The sequence below is a fragment of the Microtus oregoni genome, unplaced genomic scaffold (genome assembly GCF_018167655.1).
Source record: "Microtus oregoni isolate MIOR12 unplaced genomic scaffold, Mior012 000013F_ref0000133, whole genome shotgun sequence".
NCBI lineage: Eukaryota > Metazoa > Chordata > Mammalia > Rodentia > Cricetidae > Microtus > Microtus oregoni.
In genome coordinates, this window is record NW_024543072.1 from 13,759,878 (window position 1) to 13,772,868 (window position 12,991).

Below are 12,991 nucleotides of genomic sequence, written 5' to 3' on the forward strand. Positions count from 1 at the left end.
AGACATTGAAGACTTACTGGGAATAGGCAGTTCAGTGAGAGTTGGGTGTTGGAGACTGAGAAAAAACAGGGGTGAAATGACTAATATTCATTATGTAAATGTATGAATCTGTCAAAGAATTTTTAAGAGAAAAAAATTGATGCACAAACTTCCATTGCCATTTTCAAATGATCAGCTCCAATTGCTCTCACAAGTTTGATTATTTGAAAGATGAGATTAGCCCAATTTAGTGCAATGCATTTTCATGGAGCACCTGCAAGGTCCTGGGCCAGATGCTGTTGACACAGATGAAAGCAATCCCATTGCTACCCTCAAGCTGTGGACGGTCTGCTTACTCAGAAAAGGATGGCTCTCAAGCCCCAGGACTCAGGGTTCAGTGCTTAATACTACTGTTAGCAGCATGCGCTGCCGTGTCAGGGTGAACAGGTGTAAACCCTGACTCTGAAGCTCTCTGACTGTGTGTCTGATTGACTGTGTGTCTGATTGATTTGATTCTAATTTTCCCTTTAAGAGAGGGATAATAGCTCTCCTCCTTAACAGGCTGTTAAAGAATCGATGAGGAAATGCTTCTTCAGTGCTGAGTGCAAAGACTGGCAAAAAGCAAGGTAAGGAGAGAAAGTGTCTTTCTTGGCTTCTGGACTCCAGGTTACCTGCCCAAGACTGACAACTAAGACAGGAAACGGAGAAGCTACCAAGTCCCAACAACCTCACCGTGCCCTGAAATCTCACAGTGTGCTTCAGTGTGCTTCAGTTTTCCACTCTTAAGTCTGCCTGGCCATCTATACCCATCATTCTGTTTGGATGTTGCTTTGAGACTTGTTCTTTGTTTCTTCCCAGTCCAGCTTGGGTACCGGTCTTGTCTTTCTCTCCTCCCTACAACTCTGTTCCCTTTTCTACTTCATCACACCCTGTGGAATTAACTTCTATGCCTTGCCCCTTTTATTTTTCCTTCACCTTTAGAGGAGCCCAACTTCTGTGGCCCAGGAATGAATTGTGATTCACGTGTTTCACATGTGACTTTCAATCTGCCTCTTAATCTAATTGATCACATCCCCCGGACACTGGGAGTATTGTTCTAGCTAAGCCCAAGGATAAAATAAGACTGAAGAATGCTCTTGGCTTTGGGTCAGCTGAAGAGAGAAATTCAGGTAATGAGCTGAAGGAACACCAGAGACTTCTTTGCTAGAATTCTCAGATTGATTTGGTTTCTTATCTTCAGTCCCCACTCTGGAAAACCTAATGCCTTTAGCAAAAACCTTCCTTACTAGGTGTGATTGGTCTATTTTCCCAAATTGTCTAGAGTGTATAATTTAAATTTTGGTGGAGAATATTGACCTTAGCAGTTATTAGGCAGGTCCAAGATGTGTATTAACCCCTTTTTAAGAAATACTTTATCTGGCTGAGATCAATTTCATGGAGAAGTGACAGGAATCACATTCTGTGGGTATGAAGACTTACGATAAATACCTCCTACACACACACACACACACACACACAGAGAGAGAGAGAGAGAGAGAGAGAGAGAGAGAGAGAGAGAGAGACTGGATGTCAAGGCCTTTTGAAAGAAAGTGGAGGTCTTTTGTAAAGAAGAACAGGCTTTTGTAGAACCACAGATGGCAGCTCACCTCTTGAAGTGCTTACATGGACATTTTCAGAGATGATTAGATTGTGAGGGTTTGATGGACTCAAATTCTCAACAGCTTCCTGGGAGGTGATGGGACTTCCTAGAGGAAGGAACTCACTTAGAATACGTGTTTAGGGGGAGCTGGATCTTATCCTGGCCCCATCTACTGTAGTTGAACTCTGCTTTCTATTTGCCATTGTGTGAGCTGCCCCGCCCCACCACGCTTCCTGTACATCATGCTATAAGCTGTACTTCATGTTACCCCCTCCATGGAGACTGAACCTTCAAAACCATGGGCAAAATAAATGGCTCCTCCTTGAAGTTGTTCGTGTTGGATGTTTTGGTCACAATAAGGCAGTTTCATCAATACTGGTAATTTCTATTTAGGCAAGGTTTATAACCATGGAATTTGATAGAAGGTAATGCATGCTGTCTCCAATCCAAGTTTCCAAAAATATTCTATATCAGTCTTTATTTTTCTCTTCTTCTTCAAATTACTAAATTGAACTCCCTGGAACCCAGTAGATCTCAGAACTCATATAATAAATATACCATTAACACCCGTACATGCAGGAAGCTCAAGGTTGTTATATAATATTAAGATTTGAGTTGTATCTTTACTCCAAATGACAGGGTAGGTTTGAGCTCTTCCCATTAGTATTCCTTCTTGTTTTTCAAGAAGAAGCCTGTGACATAAGAATGCCTCTCAGTTCTAAGTTTGAGTTTCAGGTCTGTTGTAACAATGACCAGAGACACTAGAAGGCCCAGGGGTAGGAATAGAGGCAGCAGGGCCCTTTTTTCCTCTGGAATTAAAGTAACAATGGGGCATGTATTTATGGTTGAGACATGAAGAGCTAACATCCTGTTTACAGAAAGATAGATAGACACACATACACACACACACACACACACACACACACACACATACACACACTACAACAAAGAACTGGTAGCAATTAGGCATCTCAGCACTGAAGTAACATTCTGCACCTCAGAGTTATTATACCTGAATGCCACCGTGAGAATAAATTGTGTGTGATGGTATGGAAGGGCAGAGAAGGGACTAATGGAGGATTTAACAGGGGGCAATTCTTCAGGCACTGTGTGAGCCAGAAGGCTCTTTCGGTGGGAACTGGGTCCAAGAGCTTGTGGACTCGAAGGGTAGTTGGAGGTTAGAGTTTGCAAGATTTTCTTTCTACTGTGATTACCTGGTTGTCGTACCTCACTGTTTCACGTCATTTAGCCCTGGGAGAATTCCCTCGACATCCACGGGAAGCAGTTCTTCCACTCCTTCTTATTTTGCTTTTTATCTTGCTCTGTTGTTCATCATGGTCTTAAACCCCTGGAATCCCATTACATGTGTGTTGTTTGTACTAGTCATTGCCCAGATCATTAGACAGAGACCTCCCTGCTCTTGGGAGAATAAACTGATCTTTGTCCTCCTTCTGTCACTAGAACCTAGCCTGACCTACAGTTGAAGTCAAGACATTTGTTACACAGGCAAACAAACAGACCCTATAAATCTTCCTGGGGTGACAAATCTTGTTCCTAGCACATCAAGCTATAAACTCAAAGCCTTCTACCACCAGACATTTGCTGTGATTCAGGTTTCTCTCTATACTGGAGCAATAATGAAGGCGCTTGCCTGAAGCCTGGCCCCAGTTTGGCCATTATGCCTAGGGCTGAAGTCTTCCTGGAGAGCTCTTTCTTCACACACTTTAATATTTTATTTTCCACATCCATCTTACAGAACAGCCATCAGTAGCTTTCAGTTTCAGTCTAAAGACTGGATTTTGACATAGAGATATTACGGTGGAAAATACATCATAATCCTAGTATGGTGTTCTTTTTACGGTCACCTAAGTATTACCTAAGTGTTTAATCCTCCAGTATTCTCAGGCACTAGGACTCTCATTGGAGAGACTTGTTGATTATAAAGGGCACATTAGAGCTGACTCCAGATTCCTATGGAGTGGTAGCTACATGGAGTTGTTCATGATAGGCAAACCAATGGTAGAGTCGTTCTCACTGTCAGTCTTGCTCACCATCCCATCAGCCACATCCTTTCTGACAAATCTGTCACACTGACTGGTTGGATGGGCAAAGAACAACGAATGCCCTTACATATTGAGGAACTGAGGAAGATATGGGTTATTGTTGGGAGGTTTAGCTACAGATGGCAGGAATACAGTTCGATCCGTTAATATCTTTGAAATTAACAATCTAGGTCATTGTACACCTTGCCCTCAACAGCTGCCCCATCCTCTAAAACGCCTGCTAATGACAACTAAAACAGATCTAATCTAATCTTGGACAACTCACATTAGGAGTAAGAAATGCAGTAAGATGTACCATGTTCCAGGTACTGATATTGCTGCTACAGTTTTGGATCTCACTAAATCTACAGTCAGGTACCTTCATGGCCTCAGTTCCACAGATAAGCTAACTGGCACAGGAGCAGAGCCAAGGACGGGGCCAAGGAGCAGGGTCAAGGAGTGGGACCAAGGACAGGGTCAAGGAGCAGAGTCAAGGAGCGGGACCAAGGAACAGGGTCAAGGTGCAGAGCAGGACCAAGGAACGGTGCCAAAGAGTGGGGGCAAGGAGTAGAAGGGCCAACTAACTTATGAGCCCGTGACCATTGCTATCTAAAGGAGCAACATGCTGATATCTATTCCAGACTACTTTTTGCTTCATTTGTTTTTATAATAGTTCTCTAGGTTTAGTTAAATTGTAGAATACTTGTCTAGCATGTGCAAGGTTCTGAGTTCAATCCCAGCATGAGTTAATATAAAAATCAAGTAAAAAAAAATACTCAAAACAAGTTGAAAATCCACACATGAAAAAAGGCATTCCTACTGGGCTCCATCACCCAACATTTTGGTTGGTTGTGGTTTTCTGTAGTGGTCTTCACCCTTTGTAATGAGAAGGTTCCTTGATGAGAGATGAGGACTACAGTAATACATAGAAGAATAAATATTTTGAATATAGTTAGAGATTGTGCTGGTTTAGTAAAGTCACCATTAAAGGTTACTGTCCAAGATCCATGAGTTCAGTACCTCTAGATAGCTGGCTAAGTTTCATTTCCTTCTGGTTGAGTGGTCTTAAGTCTAATTATAGAGCTGTTGGTTGCCATCAAGGTACAAGACATTTTTTCCATTTAAAAATTTCTAATCCTCCCAGGGAAAAGCATACCTATTGATTATGCAATAACAAATGGTCAGCCCTGAAAACATATACAAGCAAATAGCATTATTTAGAATGAGCAGGTTGTACTTACATATTTAATAACACACACACATTATTGCACACATACATATACACACATATGTAATATAAATTAATGGAATAATAGGCCATAAACTTGAAAAAAACAAGGAAGAGTGTTCAGGAGGATTTAGAGGAAGGAAAGAGAAGGAAAATGATGCAATTTTGCTATAATCAAAAATTTAAGAAGTATGTTTTAGTCTTTCTTTCTGAAGAAGCATATAAAGATGTGATGTGGCATTGTTAAGTAAAGACCCCATGTTCTCCATCAGTCTCTAGGATTTATGCGCCCTGAGAAATGGAAGGTGTGTACCTGTTGAACAGCAGTATCCTATTCTTCCCACAAATTCTTACCAAGTTAAAGAAAACATCCAAACAAGAACAAAACAAAGAGGCAGGAAAAAACTTTCAGTATGAACTATGCTAGCCACCGTAATTGCTATTGTGGTCTATGGGTCTATGTTTATATATAAAATCATCATATTCTCTACATTAAATATGGACAGTTTGCATATTCAGTTGCACTGCAATCAACTTGTGTTTAGAAAATAAAAGGTATCACAACCACTAATAAAAATGAAAGGTAAAGGAAGAAGAAAAAGAAAGAAAAGAAAAGATAGAACATTGGATGAGACCATTCAGAAGGGAACCATAATGCTCCCTCTATCCAGGAACATGACTAGGGCAGGGTAGCTGGAGTTAGTGAAGGCAGCCAAGCCTCCAGCATAGATGAGCATGCAGCAGACCAGGCTGCTTTATTTCCAGCCCTCACAAGGCCAGCTCATCCCCTGCACCTATATCCCAGTTCTGCTGGTTTTGCACAGCACAGCAATTCACAGTGAAAGGAAGCACTGGTAAGGAAATTAACATTGTTATGAATTTACACTATTTTTTTTTAATTAAAGGCAACATGAAATGAAAGACTTTCTTTGCAAGCCCGTGCAGCCACTGCAGCGGTCGGTTCTGTATCTGTCCTGCTTGGTTTGCATGGCTGTGAGTATAATGGCCTCAGCCTCAGATTCTTTTGTCCTTTGTTTTCATTGAATATTCTGCAATAAACCAGTTTTCCTCTTACAATCCTTAAAACATCCTTCAATTTTTTTAAAAGGGGGACAGCATGTCACAGTCTTGTTAGTTTTACTTTCCTGATGCTGGGTGGTAAATTCACTCTCCTTAAAGAAGTGCTGGCTACAATCCTACCTTTACAGACAAGAGAATGTATGACCCATTAGTCATCTTTCAAGTACCCTATATCTGGTCACTTGTTTGACCTGCTATAATTACCATCAATAATTCACACATGAAGAAACTAAGACATGAAGAAGTTGTATTACGTGCCAAGGCCACCAGGTAACACAGAGAGAAACTCGTCTCTGAGTTTAATAGCATCTAGTCACCACGCCCGTTTCTCTTTTGAGGCCCACCTTCCTGTAATGCATGTTCTTGCTGTTGTTTTGTTTAGTTTTTATGGAAAATATTGCCGTAAAGACAAGTCAGAGGTCCTGAAATTGTTGTGTCAAAAATATGTTTTATATTAAATGCCCCCACAATGCTGTTCAAAGAATTTCCTTCTGTATTTGATGTCACCAATAATAAGTAATCATGGTGTTAGGACCATGAACTGGCCAACTTCCAGCTCTATTATCATAAATTTTCGTCTCACTTCTTTAATGGCTACAAGATGATATCCATAGGTATTTTTTCATGAGCAATTGTTTTCATACTTAGTAAAGACAGGCACTTTCCAATCAATTCTTCACTCACTGAATATGTACATTCATTTGTTGCTATTGTTTTTTTAAAAAGGGTTTACTTATTTATTTTGTGTTTGTGTATATAAACCTGTGTGAATTTATGAGATATGAGCCCACAAAAGGCCATCAGATTCCCCCAGAACTGAAGTTCCAGGCAGTTAGGAGTTGTTTGTATGGGAACTGGGCTGAACCTGGGTTCTCCGCCAAAGCAGTGAGTGCTCAAACCTACTGAGTCACCTCCCAGCACTGCCTTTTTCAGACACAATGAACAATAGTGTCCTGAGCACTCACACAAGTCAGCAAACTCTCTGCATTCTTTATCTCTTTTTTTAACGTGTGAAATTTCGTCTAATCATTTTCTAAACAAGTATTCCTTTTTATCTGTATATTAATGTTGTTTCATTATACAAAGGTTTTAGAATTTACATGTCTATTATATCTCATTCCTCTATTGAGTCCAAATGAAGTAGCATGGCAACTTAAAAAAAGATAGTTTTGACAACAAGAACTTTTTAAAGCCAGAAATGTTACAGACTAAAATTCCAGCACTCAGGAAGCTGAGGCAGGAAGATCAAGATTTTGAGACCACCCTGGGCTACCTAATGAGAACTTAACTAAACATACACAACAAAAGTTTCTTCACAAAATGATGGACATTATTATGTGTGTGATTTGGTAGATGACAGGGAGAAATAATGTAACTAAAGCTACCAGAATGTCCACTGTGTCCTTATCTGTGACTATGAAGAAAGTTAGCGCAGCTCAGGGAGGGTTTTGTTGTGTTTACTTTGTGGGTTTCTTTCTGTTTGTTAGTTTTATATTTTACATTCAATATTGGGGCAATCAAGTACTTTGAGGTTATAAAAAGAAACTTCCAACTATCAATATGGTACTTTGAGGAATCTGTACTGATAAAAATGGATCTATAAGAGAACATCTAGCAAAATATGGGATGAGAATTTCTTAAGCCACTGTGGTGACAACCATGGAAAACATCTTTTAGAAACATATCTGATCTCTTTTACTAACCTGAACAGCTTCATCTGAGTTCTGAAGGAGACCCTAGCAGTCCTTGGTCTGACTTCTTTATATTTTGTAGGTACTGGTGTCCTCAGCAAAACATGAATTCAGGTTACTTTATTTCAATATCCAGTTTTCATTGTTTCATGTTTGATTATAAGACTTTATAAAGCAATATTATAATCTATCCAGATCTTGTGGCTATCTAAGCACCCAGAAGATCATTCTCTGGCCAGGAATTGGTGTGGGATGGATTTTGAGATTTCTACACACATCCTTTAATCCTTCCACTCCCTTAGCCCTTCGGTCAGCATCAGAGAAGCTTCACTGAGAGATGAGTTGCAGCGTAAGGCATTCTTGAGGGCTCTTCATGATAAAAGTGTTAGTGCTGGAGATCCCAGACTCTAACATGTCTATCATGTGCAACAAACAAAGCAGAAAAACAGAACATGGAAGGAAAGACTCCTTTCCAAGGCCAGATTAACAGTCAAATTCTTCAGTCATAAGCAACAAAAGAAGGAAGTCTGGTCCTAAGAAGGGGATTGACTCTTAAAAGAATGACAGAGATGGTGGTGGCAGTCAAGGATTGACCATGTTATCTTTGGACTAGAGATGAGATGGCCACTGAAGTTGTGCCTTGCTCTGCTCTGTGTGAACCATTACTCCTCCTGGACTCTACACTATGAGGCTCCTGTGTGAGTTGATGTATATACAGCCTCAGGTACTTCCTCTCTTATACTGGGAACTCAGTGAAGTCAGATTTCTGAGGGAGATAAATAATTAGCACAAATGCTAATGCCTTCAACGCTTTGAGTTTGAAAACCAGCCAAAATCTGGTAACAGAGGTTGATGACAGAAGTTGTTGGTCCATGTGTTTCTGGGGATATTGGAGTTCCCTTTTATGTATTCTTGGTCATTAATAGATTTAGAAACAGACTTGGAAGGAAGATCAAGGACAGTCGTTTTTGTTTCATTGTTGATGGTGGTAGTTTGGTTTTGGTTTTGTTGTTGTTTGGTCAGTGTGTATGTGTGTCTGTTCTTGTGTGTTCAAGAGAAAAACAAATAGGAAGGCAAACTGAAAAATCTCGTCAGCTGCCAGAAGGAGGGAGATAGAGAAGAGAAAAAGAGAAAGCCATGCTCTTTGAGTTAAAGCCCAAGAAAGCAGACAGCTTCAGCAAGCAGTTTTGTGGAAGGCAAACACACACACACAGTACAAAGGGCAGGAGAAAACTAGTGAAAAAAAAAAAAAAACAGACTGTCAGAGAAATCATGCCCAGGTTTCAGGCAGTATTCAAAAGAAAAAGATATAGAAAAAGGAAGGGGAAAGTTATGGGTTTTGTTTGTTTTGTTTTGTTTTGTTTTGAGTAACTCAGAAAAGTGGGCAGGCCCTGCAGGGAGGGCTATAGGATATTCTGAAGGTCTGTATGTGACTGAGGGGAGAAGGCTTTTCTTTTTTTAGGTAAATAAGTACATTATCTCATTAAGAAGATAATTACTTCTCTCAGTTCTTTAGTGTGTCCTGCAGGGAATCAGTTTTCCTGGGGGCAGACTCTTGGGTAAGTGATTGACAAATCCAAATAGACTAAGTCTTAAGGGGGAAAAGAATGGTAGGTAATGCTTTAATTTGAGGAGCAAATAAGAATGCATGTTCGCCTCAGGGCAAATTCTTATCCATTCTTCAGACCACATGCTTAAGGAGGAATATTTTGGGTTCTTTCCTTTACAGTATTACAAGGGAAATGGGAAATGAGATCTATTTTCAATAGCCTTCAAGACTGTTAATCTCTGTAGTATTAAAAATGTCAACAGTTAAAACACTAATATAACTTAGAAAGGATCCCAGTGACCAGTACAACCAAATACCTGAATTTCTAGCCTCCAGACACAAGACAAATGATTTTTCTGACTTAAGACCAAGGACAGAAGTGGAGGCCCCTATCCCTATACTGACTGCCCCATTTCCATCTCCTATGCTTGTTAATGGGTGGGAAAAATGGGTCATTTTCTCAGCTTTGTGTTCCTTCCTCAGGGTCCTTGGCTTGTCATTAGCATCTGAACTCATTTACAGTCCCCAAGAGATGTGCAATGAGGTAGTGAGTATTTAAGACCCAAGTGCTCCTACAGTGATTTCATAAAACATTGATAGCTGGAATCAGGAAGCCCTCTTTGGTATGAGCTGCACTCTGTGGAGATAGAAGGCATCCCCCACCAACTTGATTGGGTTGAATTGAGCCCCGGGATAGAATGAAACATAGATTCTCTTAGTGGTTGTCATACTCAGGCAACATCTGGCTGTGACCTGCTGTAGCCACAGCCAAACCATTAGGTCTACACAATCTACTCTCATGTATACACAGAGACCAGGATGGTGTGGGGGCAGGGAGGCCTCACTGTGAAAATCTGGGCCTATTGCTTCATCAGGATTTTTCCCACACCAGCCCCAAACAGAAAGCCCTTTATTTCCTGAGACTTTCAAGGGTGCAGGTGGTGAAGGATTAATAGTGAATAACTTTATTTGTTCTTCTTAGCCTGTGGCCCTCTTACAGAGCTGGAGTGGCTCCCTGGCTGCTCAGGCCTCAGAGATGACTGTGGGTCTAGGCTGTGGGGAGGTCTGTGGTTTGGGGTTTGTTCTGCTTTCATTGTGAGCTGAACCTTCAGCAATCCCTCCATCCCAGGAGGTTGCTAGTGATTTATGCTGGCTGTGAAGTAACAGATCAAGGCAGCAGAGTGAACGCAAAGGCAACGGCATACTAATGCCAGGCCTGGGATATTTCTGTCATAGGGAGCAAAGCCCGGGATGCAGACTTGGCTGACTTCCAATTAAGTATTTAAAGATTATTAGCTGATTCACATGTAAGAGTTTCGAGGTGTGTGGGCTCGATGCCTTGCTAGAGTTGTTCCCCTCCTCCCCCTGAGAGTGCTGATAATGGACTTCCTTAAGATGCCACAGAGGACAGCTCCTCCCCTGATACAACCTCTCTTCTGGGTTCCAGGGTCTTTCTTACATTTGCCACTGCCTGAATTATATATACATTTTCTTCGTAGCCTGCCTAATTTTTCCCAACAAATGAACCCAAATAAGAAAGAGAGAGAGAGAGAGAGAGAGAGATCTGTGTTGTTTATTTTCCTGAATATTTCATTGTGCATTTTTTTTTCATTCAGACTCCCTACCCCTGACACACACATGTGCACATACTATGGTGGCTTTCATGTTCTAGGACAGAGGTAGCTCGTCTACTTCATTATTATATTAATCACTTGGCCAATATCTGAGAAAAATAGTTTAAAGGATGGAATTCTTCACTTATTTTCTCTTTTTAAGTAAAGTACCTTTTACTTATTCTGTGAGAATTCCAAGCATGCACACAATGTATTTTGATTATAGTTAGCCCCACTCTTCCTTTCCCATTAGAGATTATTTTAGCTCAAAGTTCCAGAGAGTATCATCCACGGTTACATGGACTAACCATCTAGGTAGAGCACCAAGGCAGTGGGAATGTATGGCAGAAATTCTTTTTCATTTCTTGATGGACAATAATATAATAAAAATTTTCATGAAGAAAACATGCCTGCAATAGACATTCTACAAAGGCTTATTAAAGAACTTCAGTGATTCTGGAAAGGATTCAAGGCCACAGTTCCAAGGCCAAGTGATCTTGGTGTATCTTTAGCTCCCAAAGGGCCATTTATTGCCCACCTTTGTACGTAACATAAGATTCTAAGACTAGAGGGTAAATCTTTTGGAATGCATGAATAAACCCTTAAGTACTCCCAATTCAAAAGCTAATATTCTTCTTTAAAAGCATCTGAGGCCTATAGTGTAGGTGGAATCTGCTCATTCGTTTCCTGGCTGCCCAGACGCAAATAATCACACAGAAGCTATATTAATTGCAACACTGCTTGCCCAATCACTAAGACTTCTTACGTCTTTTTATTTATTTATTTATTTTTATTTTATTTATTTATTTTTCTTACTGAGAAAAAAAAAATTCCGCCTCCTCCCAGCCTCCCACTCCTCCCCCCACTCCTCTCCCCGTTCCCCCACTCCTCTCCCCCTCCCCCCACTCCTCTCCCCCTCCCTCTCCAGTCAAAAGAGCAGTCAGGATTCCCTGGCCTGTGGAAAGTCCAAAGTCCTCCACCCTCCGTCCTGGTCTAGGAAGGTGAACATCCAAACTGGCTAGGCTCTCACAAAGCCAGAACATGTAGTAGGATCAAAACCCAGTGCCATTGTCCTTGGCTTCTCATCAGCCCTCATTGTCCACCATATTCAGAGAGTCCGGTTTTATCCCCTGCTTTTTCAGTCACAGTCCAGCTGGCCTTGGTGAGCTCCCAATAGATCAGCCCCACTGTCTCCATCGGTGGCTGCACCCCTCTTGGTCCTGACTTCTTGCTCATCTTCTCCCTCCTTCTGTTCCTCATTGGGACTTTGGGAGCTCAGTCCAGTGCTCCAGTGTGGGTCTCTGTCTCTATCTCCATCCATCGCCAGATGAAGGTTCTATGGTGATATGCAAAATATTCATCAGTATGGCTATAGGATAGGATCATTTCAGGTTCCCTATCTTCAGCTGCGCCAGGAACTAACTGGGGACCTTGCCTTGGGCACCTGGAAGCCCTTATAGGTTCAAGTCTCTTCCCAACCCTAAGATGGCTCCCTTCATTAAGATATGAGCTTCCCTGCTCCCCTATCCAACCTTCCTTTATCCCAATCACCCTGCTGCCCCAAGTTCTCCCCATCCTACCGTTCTCACTTTTCTCTTTCCATCTCCCCTTACCCCCCTCCCACCCCACCCTTAAGATCCCGATTTTTTGCCTGGCAATCTTGTCTACTTCCCCTACACAGGAGGATAGCTATATGTTTTTCTTTGGGTTCACCTTCTTAATTAGCTTCTTTAGGATATCAAATTATAGACTCACTAACCTTTATTTATGGCTAGAAACCAATTATGTTCATCTTTTTGGGTCTGGGTTACCTCACTCAGGATATTTTCTATTTCCATCCATTTGCATGCAAAATTTGAGAAGTCATTGTTTTTTATCGCAGCATAGTACTCTAATGTGTAGATATTCCACACTTTCTTCATCCATTCTTCCATTGAAGGGCATCTAGGTTGTTTCCAGGTTCTGGCTATTACAAATAATGCTGCTATGAACATAGTTGAACAAATGCCCTTGTCATATGATCGGGCATCACTTGGGTATATTCCCAAGAGTGGTATTGCTGGGTCCAGGGGTAGGTTGATCCCGAATTTTCTGAGAAACCGAAACACTGATTTCCAAAGTGGTTGCACAAGTTTGCATTCCCACCAGCAATGGATGAGGGAACCCCTTC

The 12,991-nt window shown here is 41.2% G+C and overlaps 1 pseudogene; it reads left to right on the forward strand.

Annotated features, from left to right (window-relative positions):
• Positions 1-555: 555 nt before the first annotated feature.
• The window catches only part of LOC121455377, a 118,570-nt pseudogene continuing 106,134 nt past the window's right edge, over positions 556-12,991 (forward strand).